Source organism: Desmodus rotundus, chromosome 6 (genome assembly GCF_022682495.2).
Source record: "Desmodus rotundus isolate HL8 chromosome 6, HLdesRot8A.1, whole genome shotgun sequence".
NCBI classification, from domain to species: Eukaryota; Metazoa; Chordata; class Mammalia; order Chiroptera; family Phyllostomidae; genus Desmodus; species Desmodus rotundus.
The window spans coordinates 83,747,006-83,770,511 of record NC_071392.1 but is presented as its reverse complement, the minus strand read 5'-3'; the positions used below and the strand labels follow the sequence as shown (position 1 = coordinate 83,770,511).

The window sequence follows — 23,506 nt, the reverse complement described above, 5'->3', positions numbered from 1 at the left end:
TCTTCGTATAAGTAGTCATTTAATACTTCCACGTTCTGTGGTTCAGTGAGGAACCCAATGGGAAAAGCCCAGGTTAGAAGAGACAAAGGGGTGAGGGAAGTCAGATGGCACTCACTACAAGGGAACAATCGGAAGAATCCAGAGTGTGGCTCACTCTACACAAAAAATGAATCTGGTTTTCCTAAACAATGTCGACAAATCCATGGTAAAGGCGACTACCTAGATACGGACCAGATATCAGATGAAACTAAGGAATTACTGTAAATTCTCTCAGAGGTCATAATGGCCCTACGTTTATTTTTTGGAGGTGCATACTGAAATATTTAGGGGTGAAATAGGATTTCAAAAGCTCCTTTTCAAACATGTTAGCAAAAAATACACATATATAGATAATGCAAACTGGCAAAATGTCAACAATGGTTAAATCTGGGTGGCGGGCGTGTGGGTGATCTTTGTTGTCTCCGTTCCACTTTCCATGGGGTCCGGCAGAAGTAAGGCCTGCCTGAGTGTGGCTGGTAGGGCCATAATGTGGGTGTGATAACATATAGTTCTAATTTGAACATTTCACCTAAAATGGCATGTGGTGTGCTTGAGTGTGATCATGTTATGTGACAGAATTACATGCTTATGATTTCGTAATAAAAGATTTTGTAATAAAAAGGGGGAGTTATTTGTGCCGGACCCCTGACTCTGTTGGAACATTTTTGTAACAACAAGTGGCCAGGAGTGAGGGTGAGGGTGGGGATACCTGGGGAACCTGGGAGTCCTTGAGTAGACCTCAGGCATGGGGGAGGTTTGTAACTCTAGGCTGGGAGAAACCTCTAGATTCTGTGAGGCGCGAAGAGGAGTGTTGGGGGCTCAATTGTGTCTCCCCCCTCAATTCTTATGTGTTAACACTGAGTACCTCAGAGTGTGACTGTCTTTGGGAGAGCAGACTTGTATAAAGGTCACATGAGGTTGTTGGTGTAACGTCCTTCTGATGAGATTGGGCACGTTCAGGGTGGTATGGCTGTAGACTGGCCTTTCAAGAAGAGGAAACCTGGACACAGAGGGTAGAGAGAAAAGACGACGTGCTGTGGACCGAATGTCTGTGTTCCCCCGAAACTGGTACACTGAAGCCCTACACCCCCACCCCCCCGCAATGGGACAGCATTTGGAGGTGGAAGCTTTGGGAGACACGAGGGTTAGACGAGGTCATGAGGGCCGGGCCCTGTTATAGATGGAAAGTTTGTGTCCTCCAAGTTCATATGTTGAAACCACATACCCCTCAATGGGTGGCATTAGCGGGTGGGCCTTTTGTGAGGGAACTCGAACTGGCTGAGCTTCTTGGAGTGCAGCCGTCAGGTGTGGGATCAATGCCCTTGTAAGAGCCACGAGAGGGTTGCTTCCTCTGCTCTGTTCTCTGCCATGTGAGGATGCAAGATGAAGGTAGTCTGCCCTGGCCAGGTGGCTCAGCTGGTTGGAGCATCATCCCGTGCCCCACAAGGCTGCAGGGTCCATTCCCGGTCAGGCCACATACCTAGGTTGCGAGTTCGATCCCCAGTCAGGGCGCGTACATGAGGTAACTGATTCATGTGTTTCTCTCTCACATCAATGTTTTTCTCTCTCTCTCTATCACATCGATAAAGACATATCCTCAGGTACAAATAAAAAAGAGAGAGAGAGAGAAGTTGGCAGTCTGTTACCTGGAAGAAAGCCCTCACCAGAGTATGACAAATGCTGGCACCTTGAACTCAGACTTCCAGCCTCCAGACTGTGACAAATAAACTTCTGTTGTTTCTAAGTCACCCAGTTTGTGGTATTTGGTTAGAGCAGCCTGACCTAAGACAGCCCCTCACGATGGGATTAGTGGCCTTAGAAGAAGAGAAATAGACACCAGAACTCTCTGTGCCCTGTGAGGAGACAGTGAAAAGGCAGCTGCCTCTGAGCCAGGAACACAGCTCTCACCTGAAACCAACCAGGCTGGCACCCTGACCTTGGACTTCCAGCCTGCAGAGCTGGCAGAAAAAACATTTCTGTTGGTTAAGCCACCCAGTCTGTGGTATTTTGTCATGGCGGCCGAGCAGACTCATACACTGCATGAAGTCACAGGGAGAAGGAGGCCTCAGGAGGAACGAATCCTGCCGTCACCTTCACCTCAAAGCTCTCGTCTCCAGAGCTGTGGGACGTTTCTGTCATTTAAGGCACTTCATTAGGCAGCCCTAGCAAACATACAAGTATCGTTCACCATTGTCTACACTTCCCTTAAAGAGGCACAGCTCTTACGCAGGAAAAAGTTCAAATGAGGCCAAGTTCAAACTCTCGTGTGCATTTCTGCGGTTGGGGAAAGACAGGATAGCAGCTACAGAGAGAGCAGGGAGTGGAGTGGGGATGAGACCTGGGAGCCACCTGCCACTACAGTGCGCTTTGGAATCTCGATGATGTGATAGAATGCTTTTTTTCTCAAATCTTCACCCAAGGATATGTTTACTAATTTGAGAGAGAGCAGAAGGGTCGGGGGGAGACAGAGAGGAAGAAGCATTGATGTGAGAAACATCAATTGGTTGCCTCCTGTAAATGCCCCAACCAACTAGGGATCAAACCTGCAACCTTTTGGTGTATGGGACGGTGCTCCAACCACCTGAGCCCCCCGGGCAGGGCAACAACACAGAGGCATATTTTAAAAAACCAACAACTATAAGCCTTAAAGAAATAGAAAATCTGAGCATGTAAAAATGGAAATTCTGCAGGGCAAAAATCACTATAAAGAGTCAAAAGACAAGGCAAACTGGGAGCAATATTTTCAATTTATATCAAACAGAGCTCATTTCCTTGCTGAAGAAAGAGGGCTGTGCGTTAGGAGAATGGCCAGCAAGAAGTCTAGAAAAGAGGGGAAGGTACAGAGAACATGAATTCTGCAGTTTTTCAGGGTCATGGTAGGGCAGGTAGGCGGGCCAGACAGTTGTTCAGCCTTCATAATGTCCCAGCTCAAATACTTCTCTACGTTCTCTATGTCCCTTTCCTCTGCATTTTATGCTAAGATCTCTTTGGACACGTATGCAGCACCATTAAAGATTTATTGAATGATTTTATTTATTAGAGTGTATTAGTTTCCTAGAGCTCCTATAATAAAATACCACAAGCAGGGCATCTTAAAACAATGGAAAATTTATAGTTCTAGAGGCTACAAGTTCTAAATCAATGCATCAGAATATAATACTGAATGTCAACTGTAATTTAAAAAAATTTTTTGAATGTGTCAGAGGGTCACACTCTGAATGCTCTAGGGAGGATTCTTCCTTGCCTCTGCTGGCTTCTGGTGGCCCCAGGCTTCCTTGGCCTTCGGCAGCATCAGCTTAGCCTCTCTCCTCACATGGCTTTCTTCTCTGTGTCTCATGTCTTTCTTTGTCTTCTCCTAATCTTATAAGGACATCAGTCCTTAGATTTGGGACACACCCTATATCCAGGATGATGTCATCTCAACATTCTGAACTAATTACATCTTCAAAAATTCTATTTTCAAGTAAGGTCACGTTCTAAAGTTCTGGGCGGATGTGAATTTGAGGGGGACATTATTCAACCTACTACACAGTTGCAAATAACAGAAAATGCTACCTAACTGGCTTAAACATATAAAAAATAATTATTGGGACAACTGGCAGAAAAACCTGGGAATATATGGAACATGAAGAATGGCTTGACCCGTGAGCTCAGTTTCTCTCATTCAGAACTGTCTTTTGCTGTGTTGGCTTCATTCTTAGGCTCCACCTTGTGGCTTCTGGCCACCCCAGGCTCACATCATTCTTACGGGTAGTAACCCTAGAAAAAGTAGCTATTACCTCTCCTTGAACAATATCAGCAAACATCTCATGCATATCATTGGCTTTAAGTTTCACGTCCATCCGTAAACCAATCACTGTGGCCAGGCCTGAGTCTATACCTCAGCTCTAGAGCCAGGGGTAGATTCAGTTCCATTGAGAACACACAGACTAAAGATGCAGGAGGGGTTCTCCCCAGAGTAAGCTTGGGGTTCTACTACCAGTAGAAGTGTGAATGGGTGCTGTGTAGTAAAAAATGTATCTCCGTTAGAGTGTTGGTCTCCGCTGGAAAGAAGGCAGCCACTCTGGTTTACATGTTTGTATTTGGGAGCCCTCATGTAAATATTTTCTGAGTTGTTTTGAATCTTTAACCTGATTTAGTCTCTGAGGGGTTTATCCAGTATAAATCTGAGACCCATTTCCTCAACCAGGGTGACGCCACTCCGTCACAAAACACTGCCCTTTGTAAAGCCCTATCTAGGTAGACCAGTTGGCCATCTGTTACGGAAATAATTCTTGAAACTTCCCATGAAAGAGGCAAAAGGCTCCCGTTTGTGCCGGTGTGGCAGGAAAGAAACGCAAGTGGTAGGTAACACTGATGAACAAAGAAATACATCTCCACCTCCCAGCTTTGTCTCACTGCACACAGAAATCTCCATACCTGCAGGGCTGGAGTATTGTTACTCTCGCATATTCTGCAGCCCTGGGGGACAAAATAAGATTCTGAGTTTGAGCTTGTCTCATGCACTGGTTTTGGCCTGAAGTGTTGTACCTTCAACACCCGCAGAGGGGCCTTGTATCCCAAGCACCATAAGAGCCAGTGCCCGGAGGGTGAAATCAGTCCCTTAGCTCGATGAAGCTGGACTTGGTAACCACGCTGTGGAGTTTAATGTGCTGACCTAGATGTAGTCTGCAGCCCACAAAACCTCATACCATAGCAAAGCTTTTCTTGTGCTGAGACAGCTGGCTGAGCCTGATGTTGCAATGACTTGGTTCTTAGTAAAGAGGCTAAAGAAATTAGGGGCAGGGCTGTAGCCCCACGACCGCAGCTCCGAGAGACCTTCCTGTTTATTCCAGGGTGAGTGAAGGAGAACCTTCTGTTTGTGGGCACTGGTGTTTCATCCGAAGGAACCAGGCTGGGGCTCTGGGTTTGAGATGTGGATACATAGTCCACTCATGACGGCCAGACAATTGCCCATAGACTGAGCATTCAGACAACCGCGCAGACCAAAAGCATTTTTGGAAAGTGCGCTTCAAACTATGTGCGTCAAGTCCTACATTTCTCCTTGACTTCCATTTTGAAATTGGGACTAGGTTTACACAGGGAAGCCTACTTCAGTAAACTGGGGTTGAAAACGGTGGGTTCTGAGGACTTCCCATGAAACATAGCATAAGCCTTGACCCCCTCCCCAAACCTCACAGAAATGTGAGAAAAGACGCTTTTTTAAAAAAAGCATACATCCTTAAGAGAAATAAGAGTAGCCGAGGGAGGGACCAAAAAATCCAATTGATGTTCAATAGAAATAAGTTTACTTTGGATTTATTAACCTATTGTGAAATATACAGGGTCCAGCAGCAGTAACGCCTGCTTGAGTGGTTGGTAGGGTAATAATACGGGTGTAATAATTTATAGTTTTAATTTGAACATTTCATCTAAAATGTCATACAGTGTGCTTGAGTGTGATATTGTTATGTTACAGAATTCCATGGTTATGATTTTATAATAAAATATTCTGTAATAAAAAGGGGCATTACTTGTGCCAGACCCTGTATATCTAATAATAAATTGTTACTGTTAGATTCCACAATTACTAACATTTCCCTACATTTTTTTCTCTCTCTCTAGCTGTATACTTTTTTTTTTTCTTTTGCTGAGACATCCGAAGGTAGATTTCAGACATCCTGACATGGGTTGAATTATGTTTCCCGAAAGGATAGGCTAGAGTCTAGCCCGTGGTACCAGTGAAAGTGGCCTTGTTTCTAAACAGGGCTTTTGCGGGTGTAATGGAGTTAAGATAAGAGCATATTGGATTATGGTGGGCCCTACACCCAATAACTGGTGTCATTAAAGAAGAAAGAGATTTGAAGTCCTGGAGAGATACACGGGGAAGACATGTGACTCTGGAGGCAGAGATTAGAGTGAATGCTGCCAGAAGCCAAGGAACACCACGGATTGCTGGCAACCACCAGAGGCTAGGAGGAAGCACGGGAAGCTTTTCTTCTAGAGCCTTTGGACAGAGCATAGCCTTGCTGATACCTTGGTTTCAGACTTTGTGCCTCCAGATGAATGTGTGGTTGTAAACTACCCAGTCTGGGGAAATCTGTTATGGGGGTTCTAGAACATGAATACAACCTCTAAATATGGGTGTTACCAAAATGCAGGTATTTCGTGGTAGTAAGAGCATTTTTCTCGTCACCAACACTGTTACCACATCTAAGAAACGAACAATTCTATAGCAGCCAGTCCGTAATTAAAAGGATTCAATTGTCTTCAAAATATTTTCTGTAGATGTTTTTTTCTCTTTTGGTTAGAATTCAATCAAGGTCATCTTATATTTATTTGATTGTTATATTTCTCTGATTTCTTTTGTTCTAAAGTTATCTACCTTTTTAATGACATTAACTTTTTGAGCTGTCTAGGTATTAAAGAAAAAGTTATTCCCAAACAATAAGGAAGACCTAAGTCAAGATTGTTTGTAACTGGGGAGAGAGATCGTGCTCAACTCCAAATGCAACAAAGGGAAGTCGGGATTTACAGCCAAAGAGCAGGACGAGGCGGTCGCTGGAGGGAAAAGTACTAAGAGGAGATGTCAGGGGGAGGGAGGGTCTTGCTAAAGACAGGTCAAGGGCATAGACATCAAGGGTAGGAGATGAGGAACTTGATTAGATATCAAGAGCGGGGGAGGGGGGGTGCAGTGTGGGGATGATTTGGCATGATTCTTTGTTAAGACTGGGTTGGGCAGGCCCAAGATTGGGTAGAGACCAAGGTCAAGGCCTAGTTGAAAGAGGTTGGTTCAAGGACCCTGACTAATGGCTGGTCAAAGAGAGAGCCTTTGCCACAGGTCAGTTGTCTTATAGTATGTTCCATACTGTGAGTTTGTCTTTTCGGTTCCTCTTGGTGCAATTGAGTTTGTCCCTCTATTCCCATACTTCCCGTGAACTCGGTGGTAGGTCGTGAGGCTTGATTAGATTCACGCTCATAATTTTTGGGAGGAAGAATTCATAGGTGGTATTGTGTATTTCGGATTTCACCATATGAGAAGGTGCATAATTGTTGCACCATTAAGGATGCTCAGTTTGATATCTTGTTCAGATGGTGACCCCTGGATGTCTCCATCACAAGCCATCTGTGAGTGACTGTTTAACCTAAGCGAAAGTCTTGCTCTCCAATCACCTTTCACCCGCTGGTTCCTTTGATAGATAATTTTGCCTAAATCGCTTATTTTATTGCCAATAGTGGTTTCCAATCATTCCTTCCATTTTTGTTAGCTGGTATTCCCCTTCTTTTCCCTCCTGTTTTGAATGTTACTATGGACAGGTGGATTTTTCTTCCTTGTGTTACCCATTACAGTCATCGTTCATTTTGATGCTCAAATTGTCCCATATTTGGCCAGTGAGAATCCCCTCCCACTAGTGCCTGTGTCTTTGAAAACTTCCTTGTCTTCTGGAACAATTTGGTGCTCCTGGCTCACTTTCCCTGCCCCAGACTTGAGGTTTGCCATTTCTACAGTCATCCTGCTGAATTACCCATAAGTAAGGTGTCGCTTCCCTTAGCCATTTAAAATAAGCCTTTAAGAGTAATGAGTGTTTATCAGGCACCGTGTGCCAGGGCCTGTGCAGGTGTTTTCCATGCCTTACCTCATTGATGCGCACACATCCTTTCTGGGAGACACTCTCCCTTATCCCCGTTTTACCGATGAGGAACTGGGCCGTGGAGGAGTTAAGTCGATTGCGCAGGGCCACTCAGCTGGCAAGTGGAGGAGTTAAAATTGGAACTCACATTTTCTGAGTCCAAAATCAAGCTTGGAACCGCCATGCTGTATTGCCAAAAAGAAAAAAAGAAAAAAGAAAACAACTTAAAAAGAACTGAACTGCATACTATCTACAATTTAGAAGAAACACACAAACAAAAACAACCACCATGCTTTAAGGTGATAGGCATTAGGCAAAATTTAAAGAAAAAAAAAATCCTGGGACTTCTGGTCCCTTTCTCACAAATTCTAAATGGCCAGCAGTCACAGTGTGGGGCAGCCCAGGTCAGGCCTGGAATGGGATCAGAAGGCTTCCTTGCAGCTCCACCAGAAGCCGTACCGCGGGATAGATTGGAGCAGGGGCTTTGGACCAAGTTCGTGTTAAAAGCTTTTCAAGCTTCTCACAGCTACAGCAGTTTTCTCTGCTTCTGGGGTGGTCTGTGCAGAGCTTCTGATGTCCAGGGTAATGAAAGGGATAGCTAGGGAAGGGATGGAGGAAGGGGGAGAGAGAGAGATATGCAGTGATTATGTAACTGTCCCCAGGGTCCTGGGGAAGCGAAGGAGGGGGGACCTGCCAAGCCATGGGCTGTGACTACCTGGAGGAAGGAGCCCCTTTTTCCTAATCTGCACAAAGGTGCCCTATCAACTTGCAGGTTCTTCTAGAACAAAACTCACTGTTCTGAGTTCAAGGGCCAGTGACTTTCTATTATCTTTTAATGAGGGAAAACTTCCTCCTCCCAACAGGAATTTCCAGTTGCAGTTATTAGCCTAGGTGCCGCCTGAAATTTACATATAATTACATTTCTCTTAGAGCTAAGGTGGTCCCTCGCAACCTGCTGGTTTCCTGCTTTCCTCCTCAGGAGAGTCTTTGGCCGTTTCCTCCTTTCACTTTGACTTTAGTGTCCAGTGCCGCCTGGGGCAGTGTTTAGTGACAGCCTTGCCCTGGGACACTAAGTGTCCAGCCTGTCCTCTCCTACCTTCCTCCCTCCCTGGGTCTGTGCAGGCACTGGAGCCCCTGAGTACTAGAGTACTGGAGTACCAGTGGGGGGTACTCCAGACAGTGATGTGGGGAAGGGGGAGCCATTAAGATAAGGAGGAGGAATAAGCAGAAGCAGATGTGCCTTCGGCCCAAGCCCCCAGCCCACTGCAAAACAGGAAGCTGGGATGGCAGCTGATAAGGGTTTTCTCAGGGCTGGGCCTGGCTGGCCTCCTGGAGCCCAGAGCAGGCCGGCTCCTCCATCAGCATCTCTCCACTGGATCTCGTTTTCCACCCCGGGGGACAAGCTGGAGGAGTTTTCTCTTCATACGAGTACAAATCAAATATATTCACATTCTATCTATTATGAATCCTGTTCATTTTAAAAGATGTGCGAGGACAACCTCCTCATGGGAACTACAAGAGTGGAGACTATACACACACACACACACACACACACACTTCATACACATGCATACACACCTCATACACACCTCATACACATGCACACATACTCGCATGCACAGACCTCACACACACGCACAGACCTCATACACAGACACACACACAAGCGCCCATCTCAGCTGAGGTTACAAAGCCTTGAGGTGACTCTAATCCCCAAGAGTGATGGTCCCCCAAAACTCCACAGTGGTAGGGCCCCTCCAAAGGATGGGTTCTCCAAGCTTTGCTCAAGGGCTCTCAGGGCAATTCTTGGCTCCCCCCCCAATCCAGAGGGATGAAGCAACCGAAGCGCTGCACCTTGCAGGTGTGGCGGGCTGGGGCTGGGGCTCATGGTGCCCCAGGCCCCCCACCTACCATTCTGCAGCAGTGTTTCCCCTATAAAGGAACAAATTTTTATGGACCCTGAACTGACTTAAAATTTTAAAAATTTTAATACCACCTACACTGTGGAAATTTGAACCTAGGCATAAACTGTGTGTGCTTGTAAGTAGTCTGATCCACATAAAATTCAAACGGGAAGGAAGGAGGGATCCAGGGTCTTACCCAGTCACTTCCAACTTCAGGGGTGTCTCCAGTGGGACTTCTGTGTCTCCCAGCCACACCTGCTGAGACTCACTGTGGTTCCAGCTTCCACTGGACGACCCCTGGGTCGGGCGACACTGTCCCCCTATTCCATCCACCTCTGTAGCCCAGGGGTGGTGGCGGCTTCCTGTTGTTGTTCATCTCTGGGTTGCCTCACCCTTCCCTATTTGGATTTGTGGTTTTTCCACCCTGGCAAGCTTGCGGTGGGGAGGCAGCATTTCGTAAAGGTGGGGGGTACAGTGTCTTAGGTGGGATGCCCCAAAAGCAACTCTCAGAGGGAGGTTTTGGTGCAGAGAGTTGATGGGGCAGTGCGCTCAGCAGCAGCTGGGAGGGAGTGAGGGCAGGGACTGGCAGAGGGAGGTGTTGACCCGCAGCAGCAACGCAGTCGCCTCCTCAAAAGCCAGGGTGGCCCTTTGAGGTGGTCCCAGATGAAGGCCAGAGGCTGGCTTTCTGCTCTGCATCCTCCCCTGCACAGCCCAGTTGGACGAGGCAGGTCCCTCCAGGCAGGGCTATTCCTAGGCTGAGGGAAACCTGGGCAGAGGCCACAGCGTCCACCTCAGGTTCGAAGCCCAGCTCTGCAACTTTCTAGTTATGTGACCTTGACCAGATTCCTTATCCTTGTTCAGCACACATTTCAGTTTCCTTGTCTGTGAAAAGGGAACCTGTGAGGATCAAAGCAGCCTGTGTTCTCTGGGCTGGCTTCCCTCCAGGAGCGGCTCTAATCTTTGTGGGCGAGGCCCAGGGCTAGGTCAGGCACATTTATGAGGGGGTGGGCCCAGGTGTGGCCTTCTCTCCTACTTCCTGCTCCAGGGCTGGGTGGACCTTGCTCTCACCTGGTTCTCCAGCTCTCGCACACACAGAATGAGGAAGCTGAGCCAAGGTCCTCTTGTAGTCTGGCCGCCTTGCCCTCCCAGTCTTCCTCCCAGGAGCACTGGCTGGTTGGGGCTTGTGTGGGGGAGGGGAGTGAGAGCTCCAGATCCTGGTGTCTTCAGGCCTGCCATCGAGCCCTGAGCCCTGCCCTGAGGGGGAGCATCAGGCTCTGTGCTATGTGCCTTTACCCCCAGAAGCCCTGCAGGAAGGGAGGGGTCCCCCCAATCCTATCTACAATCTCAACAGTAGAAAAGATGGAAAGAAATAGGATGGAGTGGGGGCTATTGAAGGGTGCAGCAGCACCCCATACTTCTTCAGGGTCCCGCTGGTACCTATAGGGACTTGATGTGAACTAGAAAAGGTCCCTCTGGGGAGACATAGCCCCTCAAGTGCTCAGCTTAGCAAACAGCATCTCTGTGCAAACTAGAAAAGGCCCCGGTCCTCCCTGTACCCTTGAGGCGCTGTGCGCAGCCTGCCCAGCCCTGCGGGGTGACCTTGATTGGCACAGGCTCCACCAGATGATGCTGCCGGCTCCTTTCCCTGCCTCTGCCCTGCCAGCTTTCTCCCCACACAGCCAATCCAAGGTGGAACCTTGGGTTCTGCCCATTTTGTGTGGTTTACATGCTTGTTAATGACAGGGCGCATGCCACAGAGCCCGTCTTCCCGCATATCAGACATCTCTCTCTGCCTCAGAGCCTTAGTTCTGGCTTTCTGCAATGATGTTCACGATTCATCGAGTCCTGGAACCTGAAGGTGTTGCCAACCGCTGCTGAGTGGCTGGGAGACCGAGCCTGTTCCCTTGGGGGCGGTCCTCCAGACACAGAAGCAGCCCCGCCCGGCGGCCTTTGCCTCTGAGGTTCTTCCATACCTGCGTCCCACCAGTCTCCCCTGCTTTGCTCCGAGCCCATCGTAGTAACGTGCGTGCTCCAGGGACGCGGATGACAGCACCCCATCCCTAAGGTGTGTCTGCGGAGAGGTAGGGACAGAAGCGCAGAAGTCAGCAGCATGGTGACTGTGAGCCGGATTCAGCCGGAGCCATTGGACACACCAGTGCTGACCCTCCTGACTTTTCTTTACAAAAACGGATCCGGCCCCAGTGGGCCTGCTGCTCCTTACGGTGACACCGGCCTGGAGCCCCAGCAGAATGATCGGAGTGGCCTTAACCCCAGGTTCACAGGGGAGAAGAAATGATTTACTGCAGAGTCCGGCAGTCTGAGTGTAAGCCCTGGATCCCTTATCAGCTGTGCGACCTTAACAAAGCTATTTGTCTGTGCCTCCCTTTTCCCATCCGTCATACAGGATGATGAAATAATAGTACCCATCTCGCAGGGCTGTTAGACCGACTAAGTAAGTGCTTAGAGCAGCCCCTGGCATGTAGCATGTGTTAGCTATGGTGATGACAGCAGGTGAGTTCCCACTGGGTAGAGTCGTTGTTTTCGTAGAGTTCCCACAAACATCATTTGACTGGCTCGGTGGCCCTGGATTCCAGCAACAGAGTGTAGCTGGCCTCAGGGAGCCCAAGCGGGAAAAGTCACTGTTTCATCTGTGAGGCCCCCTTCTCCAGCGCAAGGCAGTGGGCCAGGCTGCCCAGGGCCGATGGGGGCAGCCTGGGCTCCTGGTCCTTGGCTCCCGGCCTTACTCTGCCTCCTGGGGGGCGGGGTGTGAAGGGAAGCGCTGTGAACAACCAGCTATGCTCCCTGTCAACGGCTTTAAGAGTACAATCCCAATATCCCAAGGCAGCCCCGTCTCCCTTAATAAGTCATTACGGTCTGTCAACAGCAAAGTCTTCCATGGTGTTCCTGGGCATTTTTATTTCCAGTCTGACTCGTGCCTGGGGTAATGAGTTCCATGAGCTTGCCACCCACCGAGGGAAGGCGGATTTTCTTCTTTTATTCCTAAACGTAGTTCTCTCAAGCTTTCAGCTGAGACCCCTGGTTCTAGCTCAGCATCTGATGAGTGAGTTCGTGGCCACCCTCACCATAACATCCAGGATCAAGCAGATGTCATCCCTTCTTAGCCTTTATCTTTCCAGATAGAAGAACCCTTGACGTTTCACTTTGTATTTTTACAGCCTCTTCCCTGTCTCTTGACAACACGGGCTGAGACCCTTCTAGTCCCCACTGCTCTTCTTAAGGCGTAGTAAGCACAAGAACAGGAGCCCCTCCCCAACCACAAGCCCCGCCCCCCCACACCACACTGTTAGACTTGGAAGAACTTCCAAGTGCCAACTGTGAACTGCAATTCAATACATGCAAATCACAGTCATTCTGTTGAAGAGAATTGGAAGAACAGGGAATTGGGAGTTGGTGAAAGGGGGAGAGAGCAGGAGGCAGAGCACGAGCAAAGGATTTTGCATCAAGGTGTGGGAACAATGAAAGAAGGGGAGGTCTTAGGACTCACTCAGAACTCCACCCCTGGCTGCCCTACACAGCTGAGCAGAATGGGTCCTATCCAAGGATGCCCTCCACAGTGGCAGGTGGGGCTGGAATCCAGCCCCTGCCCACTCACCACGTACCTGGGTGCTGGCTGCATCAGGCAGAGGGCATTACCTTTTCCTGATTTTCATAATGACACCATGTGGACGAGCTGGTCAGCATGGGGCCAGCTGTGTCCGGTAGGCAGGAAAGGCAGGAAGACCCAGGTCAGTGCTAGGCACCGGGTCCCGACCTGCTATGTCATAAAGTCTCCACGGTCGTTATCCAGACACTGGTTATCGAGCACCTATTGTGTGCCCACTGCTCTTTTAGGTGCTGAGAGGGCAGTGGAGGAGAACCTAGCCATAGTTCCTGCTCTCCTGGAGCTTTCAGTCTGCAGGCAGAAACAAGACAAGGTAAATTTGAACGCCACAAGCTCCATAATGATTTGATTAGAGGGTTGGCAAAATATGGCCCTTGGGCCAAATCCGGCCCTTGGCCTATTTTTGTAGGGTCCATATGCTAAAGACTGATTTTTATATTTTGAAGATTATAAAGGATTATAAAACAAAACAATGCAAACCTAATTATGTGCTGCTTCGATCTTTACAGGAAAATTGGCCAAGCCCTGGTCTAGGCGGTGACTTGAGGAGGTAGGGGGTCTCATGAACACCGCTGGTTGCCTCTCCCGCACCCAGTCACCTCCCCCAAATACATGGTAGCCTTGAGATTTGGGTGGGATGGGGCCTTAACTGCCTAAGCATAATCAGTGTCCTGTCAGCAGTGACTGGTTCAGGGCCCTGCCAATTAGCACATGGGATTCTCCTGGGCCAAGTGATTGGTTAGGTGAAGTCCAGTACTTCCCTTTGAGTGTTAGAGCACAAGAAAGTCTCTCTTTCTAGATGGGGTGGGGTATGGATGTGAGGCCAGGGGCTGCCGCAGCCATTTTGCTAATATCCGGAAAGTCAGCCTGAGGTTGCAGCTGACCTGTGAAACTGGGCAGCACCCAGAGAATCACAGAGAAGAGGATCCCTGGCCATACCCTGGCTGGAGCCTGATTTTTTTCTGGGCTTAATTCCACAAGCCCACAAACTCTCTTTAGTGTTTGAGCCAATGTGGGTTCCTTGTTTCTTTTGAGTAAAAACATTCTAACTGATTGCAGATGGTCAAGGAAGAAGGAGGTGATGTTTGAGCTGAGACGTGAATGGTAGTCAGGGTCCAGAGGGAGAACCTTCAAAGCAGAGCAGAAGGCACACATAGATGCCTGAGGTGGGTACGGGCCAGGCACAGTGAAAAGCGGAGGGTCAGTGAGCTGTGGGGACAATGGGATCTGATGGAGTGGGTGGGTCTTGGTGGCCAAGGAGAGGAGCTTAGATTTTGCTAGAAATGAAACAGGAGGCCATTGTTAGTTTTTAATTTTTAACTGGTTTTTATTTAGATACAGTTCAGTGCACAAGGCTTAAGAGCACAGTTTGATGAGTTTCAACACCCACACGCAGACACATATATCTCCATCGCCCAGATCAAGAGTGTTTTCAGCACCCACAAGCCAGATATGTTCACTTTAAATTGACCATGGAACAGTAGCCACATTAAAACAAGTAAAAAGAAACAGGTGAAACTAATGTTAATGATGTATCTAACTCAGCAGACCCAAAATATTGTTTCACCTTGTAGTCAATGTTAAGGGTGTTAATGAGCAGTTCCATTTTTTTCCTCATTTAGTGTCTGAAATCAGGTTAATGTTACACTGATCACAATCTCCGTTTGGACCGGCCACATTTCAAGTGCTCGGGAGTCACATGTGCCGGTAGCTCCTCCATAGACAATGCAGGCCCAGTGAGTAAGGGGTGATGAATGGAAATAGAGCAGACGGTGTCCACTGATCAGAATGGAAGTCGGGGAGGATGTGAATGGCTGGCCTTATCTCTGGTCTAGAGTCCCACCTTCAAAACTGTATTTAGCGAATTACAATGTTGTTGACTACATTTCCTATGCTGCCAGTTTGGTACTGGAAATAGCAGGGGGAACACTTTGAAAAATATGTGATTGTCTAACCACAATGCTGTACACCTAAAACTAATCAAAATAATGCTAAATGTAAACCATAAGTGAAAAAATTTTAAAAATAAAAAATGTAAAAAATTTTTTTTAGTGAAAATAAGTACGTTCCCGCCCAATTTCGGTTCCGTAGCTCCATATTTTCTGAGGTCCGAGATTACTCAATACAGAATTTTCCCACCACAAGGGTTTCCATTCCCTATTGGGCTGCCTTGTGAACGGAGTTGTGAAGCTGCACTATCTCAGGCAGCGTGAACATCTGAATGATAGCTTCCTCATTTGACAAAGGCAGGCAGGCCTCTGGTTTGTTTTTTTTTAAATCCTCCTCTGAGGACACGTCTATTGATTTGAGAGAAAGAGAAAGAGAAACATTGATGTGAGAGAGAAACATCGATTGGTTGCCTCCTATACACGTCTTGCCCAGGAATCAAACCCACAATCTTTCGGTAGATGGGCGATGCTCCAATCAACTGAGCCACGCAGCCAGGGTCAGGCAGACCGCTTTGTATTATGCTTTGCTTTATTGCGCTCCACAGATGTTGCATTTTTTTTACAAATTGAAGGCAAGACCCTCCACCAGCAAAAAGATCACAACTCACTTTATTGTAACACTTGCTTTTTTACGGTGGTCAGGAAGGAACACTGCATCTCTGAGGTGCACCTGTAATTTGCCAATTTCACCCTTCAGTTATCTCGGACTTTTCAGATGGAGGGCATTCTACAGCTGTGGCCTCCCAGCCTGGCTGGTCGCCTGAGTCGCTTCAGAGTATGGAAAACAAAACCATACACACTCAGGACCTCCCGAATCCTCCTAATCCAGAGGTGCTCTCCATGGTGTACATTTTTAAAAAGCTGGACAAATGACTGTAGTTGACTTTGGGAGCCACGGAGGATCGATCATCCGCTTTGCCAAATAGGTCAGAGACTTCAGCTGGTACCATGGCAGGGACACAGTGAGTCCCAGAGTGACAAATTCTCCAGGAGCAAAACTTTTAACAGACATTGTGGCCACGGGAGGGCGGGGTGGGGCGTTTTTGTTTCCTCAGGGCCAGGGTGATGGCAGTGGCTGAGGTGGAGGCCTCAGAGGTCCCCTTGGGTGTAGCCTATTTTAGGCCCGGGGACAGGAAGCAGTATCTCCGGTTGGGGACTCATGTGAGAGAACACAGAGAAGGCTGCAGGTCTCGAGGTGGCCTGTGGGGTGTGGGTAAGGAGGAAATCCACAATTGGTAACCCATCCCATTCCCCTCACTCTGCTTTTACTTCTGATTCTGGCTGGCCTGGCAGTGAGTCAATTAAATCTCTTCTTCACCCATGGGTGTAAAATGGCAGAGCTAACCTGTTTCAAGAGGACAATTAGAAAGAGTAATGACTAAGGCAAAAAAAAAAAAAAAATCAACCCAGTCCTTCTGGATTTCACTTTAATTGCTGGGTGTGCCCTGCCTGGGCACCAGGACCATAAAGCAGGCCTGATTTCCTTCCTTTGAAGTGTTTAAAGAGACCTGGATTTGCAGTCAGGACACCTGAGTTCTATCCCAAAGCTATCAATAACAGCTGTGTTGCTTGGGTATATGAGCTAACTTATCTGAGCCTCACTTCCCCCATATGAGTAATAATACCTGTCTTGCAGGTTATAGTGATGGCCGGGTGAGATCTCGCATGTGAAAGCAATTTGGAAACTGTAAAGCACTACACCAATGCAAGACGTTAACGTTTATAGTGGGGAAAATGACGCAGGACACGGAACAGAGGCAGAAATCCTTCCCTGGCTTCTGGTTTCTAAGATGCTCAGGTCAGGAGGCGCGTTTCCTCCGCTCCCCCTTCCTCCCTCCCCTATCCCCTTCTTCCTTTGCCCCTCACTGGCCAGGGCGTGTGCCTTAGAACAGCCGGCGCTCTGATCCACATTAGCTTATAAATACACTGCTTGTATTTTGGTCCTTGACACACACCTGTCCTGGCCTTGTGGGAAAGCAGCGCCCGAGAGAAGGCTCTTGGCCAGGTCTCCATAAATGTTTCCAGTGTCAATTCCTCTGCAGTCCGGCAGGTTTCCATTGGTTCCGGGCTCCCTGCGTCTATATTTCATTGGCTGACTGCTGCCAGGACGAGGAGAGACAGCCCCTCTGCGGTGACAGCCGAGACTCAGTGATGGCTCCTCGCGCCTTTGCTGCCGGGTCCCCATGCAGCCGGTGGGAGCGCCCTCGCCCTCCGCCACACGCTGTCTCCGCCGCTCTTCTAGTCCTGCCCAGTCCTAGGCCCGGTACCTACAACCTGCGCTCGAATCGCCAAACCTTCCCCGGCTAAGCCCAGCCATCACCAGCACGGTAATGGACATCTTTCTGGTGCCTTTATCACTTTCTCAGGGCACACCAACTGCGTTAAAATGTTTAGGTTCCTCTCTTAACTGCCCCCCCACCCCACCCCCAACATACACAAACACACAAGTCGAAGGATGCAGTGGGTCTCCTGGCTCTGTCCAGAAGAACGCAGGGGTGAGGTGCACTGGGCCCCAGTTAATACCCGAACAATGGAAAATGTTTCATCAGTTACAAAAAGTATTTCACTAGGCAGGAACAGCATCTACAGCTCCTCTGAGCAAGCTTATTTTAGCTCCGCGGGTGCAGTTAGGTGCGCTTTCTAGCGGCTGCTCCACCCTCCCCTCCCTTCCCATCAGACTGTTATTGTTCCCCGGACGCTCCCGCTGGCCCACCCTGTGCGCCCCGACAGCCCCCGCCTTCGAGACCAGCTGCTGCCGCGGCGGTGGCTCGCGTCACTGGCCGCGGAGCTCGGAGGGGGCGCCGGGGGGTGGGGGGGGGCGTAGGCTGGCTGGCGCTGCCAATCACCGCGCGGCGCACGTGCCGCACGTCTCGGCATCCAGCCCCGTGAGGACTAGGCGGGGTCCGGGGAGAAGTGGGGGTGCGCAGGCGGAGGTGTGATTGCACACGGGGTCGGTGAGGGTTTGTGGTGTGGTGGGGAGGTGGTCTGGGGAATGAGAATGGGCTGGGGCTGGGGCTGAGCAGGGTTTGGAGACGCTGTGAACAGACCGACTTCGCAGGTGGTGCTTAAGGGCGCAGGAGGGAGCCGACCAGGTGTACCCCAGGGCCCACTGGAGGGTCAGCCGACTCCCAGCCACCTCCCTAACCAATTAGGGGAGCACAGGGAAATTCCTCAATCTCAGCCTCTCTCTGACCCTTTCTCTCACTAAAAACTGGACCACAGATGGGTGAGGACAGGCCATCGACCTGCCTGTCTGCTGCCAGTTTAGCCAAGGGCTGGGGCAGGAGGGCAGGGAGAGGGGACTTCAAATGTTGAGCCCAGAGCACCTGTTTAGGAAAAAGCAGATCGTTTTCGGCACCTTCTTCACCACCACTCCCTTCACTTCCCTCAATTCCGCACCCCCCATCTCCTGCACCCCTGAAAGAGTGGTGTTTTATTTCCGGTTGTGATTTTCAAACACAGAACCATCAAAGTGTAAGCCAAAGGCCGGAAGCCCAGGAATCAAAGCTGTCCAGGTGGACTTGACCGTGGGCAGAAGGGAAGAGGGGGGACACCACCTGCAGGGCAGACATTATTGATGGCGCACTCTGCGATAGGGCTTCCTGGCTGTTCGTTAACAAGAAGCAGGTTGGGACGGCGTGGGGCCACCATTCCCTATACACAGCGACATCTTCATCCCAGGCTGCACTGTTGGGGCCCCGGGGAAGCGTCCATGGCCCCCGCATGGCAGCCAGTTGGATGTAGCTGCGCCTCTGTGTGAGCCCCTGAGCTGCACTGCTTATTACCCGCCTTGAAAGGCTGTAACAGCCTCTGGAAGAGGAAATTCCTTTGAAGTGCGGGCAGCATTTAGGTTCCTCTAAATTCACACTGTCTCCTTTGATGTGTGGTGACACCAGGCCTAGCAGGGCCTGGCTACCAGGACCAAGAGATCCAACACCATTCCAAGTTCACCTCCACCAGCACAGACATATTGAAGGGCAGATTGAAATACTCTAGAAAGTATCTCAAATTTTTCCACTTCCTCCTGTGTGTGTGTGTGTGTTTTAGTTAATACAGTACATATTTTTCAATGTATCATTTGATCCTCTATGCCTATGAAGCTACACTGGAAAACCTCGGGGTAAAGTGCTCTCCATCAGCAGTCCCCAACTTTTTTGGCACCAGGGACTGATTTTATGGAAGACAATTTTTCCACAGGCCTGGGGGTGGGGGTGGGGGATGGTTTTGGGATGATTCAAGCTGGTAACATTCCAGCTCCCCTCCTGCTGTGCACCCGGGTTCCTAACAGGCCAGGACTGGTACCATTCCCAGTCCTGAGCCTGGAGGTTGGGAGCCCCTGCTCTACGTTCCTTCACTTAATCCTCACGAGAACTCTATGAGGTGGCCCCTCCCCCCACTTTATGGATGAGAAATTGAAGGCCCCTGTAACCCCAGCGGCACAGCTGCCTGGCTGAGGACCTGCCCCTGCAGCGCCTCCTTCAGTAACAGTGAAGCGGGTGAATCAAACCGCGCCCAACCACAGCAGTGCCCGGCCCACAGCAACCGCACATCACAAGGGGAGCTGTTCTTCCCGTCACTGTCCTTACTACCAAGAAGAAACATACAGCTTCTCTCTATTGCCGTGGCAAGTCCTCCACCAAACGTACGCAGCAGACCTTGGTGCATTCCTTCAGAAACCTGTAGGGTTTTGCTGGTCTCTGGTTCGAGCCTTCCCCAAAGGGTGTTGGAAGCAGAGTTCCTGAGCAAGTCGCTCCAAGACAAACTGTACAGCGCGCCTTCCCACACACATTTGCTCCCAGACTTGAGCTGTTCCTCCTTCCCAGCTGGAGACCGTTATTGCGACCCTGCCATTCCGACCTCAGCTGCGTGCTTTGATGTCCATGAGTTAGAGGGAATGGGATGTGTGTGTGTGCGCCTTAAGGACATGGCGAAGGCGACTCGACTTTGTTTTAAAAGTTCACTGAGCAAATCAGCATCATTTCCTAAATCATTTATTTTTTTTTTAAAGAGTTTTAAAAGTGCTCCTTTTGGGGTGGGGAGTGTCTTCCCAAAGGCCCTGCTATATGAAAAGAGCTACTACGAAGGACAATCTGAGACAGTGTGACAGATGGGGACTGTCCTAGAAACTTGTACCCCAGGAGGCCCAGGAGGGCAGCAGCTGGGCTGAACTGCCTGGCTGACTGTTAGCAGGACGGGATGGGCAGGGGCAGGGGCCACAGGAGCATAGATACCTGAGGTCACGGAGAAACCCCAAAACCCCGACAAGGGTCTCTCTCTAGTCAAAGGCCGATGGGAGGTCAAGCACAGCCAGGCTTTGCTCTTGACATGAAAATAAGGAAGAAAGTATAAAGGAGTAATACGTGGTGATAATAAAGATAATAACAAATGGCATTTATCGAATGCCTGCTATGTTATAGTCACCATGCTAGGGGTTTCACATGCTTTATATCATTTAACCCTGCAGAGAAGGAGGTTACTATTATTACTCCCACTTTACAGGTAGGGAGGGAGCTGCAGGGAGGTGAAGTCGCCCGGTGTCACCCAGCTAGGAAGTGGCTACGGCAGGACTGTGGCTCATGGCGTGTAACTCTGGCGCCTGGCGAAGGACGGGCTTTGCTTTTCTGTACTGGGGTTCAGTTTACAAGTCCTTGTTGCTGGGGGAAGTGAGGGTCTGAGTCCGTGGAGAAGACACTTTTGAAAAGGGGTTGGTTTAATCAGAGGAAGGGGACAGTGGGCAAGGGTCAGATGGCCAAGCAGGGGTCTGTGAGAGGAATGGGGCCAATGACCCATTGGGGGGCTTGGGAGCCAGAGAGCCTTTTAAGGCTGCATGTTCAGGGAGAGATGAAGAGAGATGGAGTCTTCGTCGAGGTGGACGGGGAGCAGAGGGTGGCAGGCGGGTGAGTCGCAGTACCACGGGCGGCGTCCGCACCAAGACGTAGGGCCCGCAGGGCAGCCAGTTTGTTTCAAAGCGTAACAACACCTCACGGTTTTAACACAGTGTTATGGGCTGACTTGTGTCCCCATTAATTCATATGTTGAGGTCCTCGGAATGTGACCTTATTTGGAAATGAGGTGTAATTTGCAGGTGTGATCGGCTACGTTGGACTGACGTTGCCCTGGAGTAGGAGGCCTCAGACGAGTACACAGGAAGGAAGCCATGTGAACACAAAGGCAGAGATTGGGGTGATGTGTCCCTCAACCAGGGACCCCAGCAGCACAGCACCAGAAGCTCCAAGAAGCCCGGAGCAGATTCTGCCTAACAGCCTCAGGTGGAACCAGCCTGCCAGCACCTGGGTCTCAGACCAGCCTACAGACTGAGAGACGTATGCTCCTGTTGGTCTCCGTGGCGACAGCCCTGGCAAGATAGCTCACATGGCCCCATGTCTGATGGCCGCCCAGCCGCAATACAGCTCTAAGGTTTTTTGAAAACTGGCTTTGTAGAAGCTGAGATGACCTGTTTTATATAAAGTTATCTTCTTTCTCTCTGGCAGAATGATAAATGTACATAGTTTAAAAAGTAAAATGGAATAACCCTGGCCAGGTGGCTCAGTTGGTTGGAGCATTGTCCTGAACACCAAAAAGTTGCGGGTTCGATTCCCAGTCGGGGTGCGTACAGGAGGCAACTGACTGATGTTTCTCACATTGATGTCTTTCTCTCTCTCTCTCTCTCAAATCAATAAGCATATCTTTGGATGAGGATTTTAAAAAAGTGAAATGGAATAAATATATAAAAACTATAATTAAAAAAATAAGAAGAATCTACCTTTCATCAAGATGGCGGCAACATAGGTGGGAGCGGAGTCCACTTCCCCTCAACGCCAGGGAAATACCTAGCTGATCTGAGGAGCAGAGCGAACAGCCAACAGTATTCCAGCATATACGAAGATCAGAGACCAAAGATAGAGGACACTGAAAGATCTGACGGTAAGAAGAGTGCTCAAGGACAATAAGGTCCACGGGACCCAGGACCGCGCGGTACAAGGGCGGCAGAAGCGCCAGCCCTGGCGCAGGGGCTCCTGCAGGAGTCTTGGGAGAGGGCCAGGCTGCGCTGTGAGCAGCCAGGTGCTTGATTAGACCAGGGGGGCTTGAAAAGGAGGAATTTCTCAAAAAGAAAAAGAAAATAGAGACACTCAGGGGCTAATTAGAGAACTCTCGGTAGTAGCCGAGGCCCCTGGCGCCCCTCCCCCTCCACCCCTGGACTGCTATGCTCACCTGCGGTCCGGTCGCGCGCGCGAGCAGATTAGCGAACGGGACCCACACTTGAAACCCCGGAGGGGCGCCCACACCTGAAACCTCTGAGATAATTTGGAGCAGAGACTAGCTGCTCCACCCACAGGCCCAAAACCTCGGAACCCAGTGCCGCGTGATTCAGTCCCAGGGTGGCCCCGCCCGCCCGAGAGACTCAAGCCCAGGGCGGCTGGATCGGCCCCCAAGCACAGAGCCTGTGGCTCAGCGGGCTGCGCGCGCTCACCAAGCACAGGGCCGGCTGGGTGCCTGTTTTCCAAATACAAAGCTGCTGGCGAGTGTCCTAACCCCAAGGCGGCTGAATCCGCCACCTGCGCGCCAGCGTTCCAAGCCCTGGCGGCTCGATTGGTCCGCCGGCTGCGCGCTCAGGGCACAAAATAACGTCACAGACCCAAAGCGGCTGGATTCCCCTGCTGCGCACGCAGGCATCACAAGCCAAAGCGGCTGGATTGGCTGATCAACGGACTGATTGACTGCCAGGGACCACACCTACAAAACAGCGAAGAGTGTGACCCAGGAAGAGAGAAAAGTGAAACCAATCCTTCCAACCACCCCCTCCTGTTGCACAGACAGGACACCAGCAGAAATAACCTGACCGGTTTAAAGCCAACAGAAGATTTTTTTTTTTTTATCTTTTTTCTTTTTTTTCCTTTCCCCCTGAATTCCTTCTTCCTCTCTCTTTTTTTCTTTTTTTTCATTCCTTCTTCCTCCCATCCTTTACCATTTTTATGTCTTCTTCCTGCCTTCTTTTATCTATTTCTATGTTTTAATTTTTGCTAAAATTCCTTCTTATCTTGCCTCCGATCTTTCTTTATTCCTTCTTCCCTCCTTCCTTCCTTTCCTCCTTTCCTATTTCCTTTTTCCCTCCTTCCCATCTTTGTTTTGGTTTGTTTTGTGTGTGTGTGTGTGTTTTTTTTTTTTCTTTTCTTTTGCCCCCCCTTTCTCTTTTTCCCACAGGTGAGACAACAAAACCTGGAGTGCTGAAAAGACTAGAGTTAGACCGTGTTAAACACATAAACGTCAGCTCAAGACCAGTGAGCACAGGAGAGTAAGGAGACAGCACCACCGAATCCCATTGGCATTCTACCATAGAAGTTCATATCATAAATCCAGGGAGTCAGAACAAAGCAATTTAAG

At 49.6% G+C, this 23,506-nt stretch overlaps 1 long non-coding RNA gene across 1 annotated transcript in view; it reads left to right on the top strand.

The window, feature by feature from the left end:
- LOC123479196 (uncharacterized) overlaps positions 1-23,506 on the top strand; it is a 47,284-nt gene that overhangs the window by 2,739 nt on the left and 21,039 nt on the right. Inside the window, exons 2-3 of the long non-coding RNA XR_011651347.1 lie at positions 16,761-16,922; positions 17,167-17,451. This is a non-coding gene — a long non-coding RNA (uncharacterized lncRNA). The remainder of the gene's footprint in view (positions 1-16,760; positions 16,923-17,166; positions 17,452-23,506) is intronic.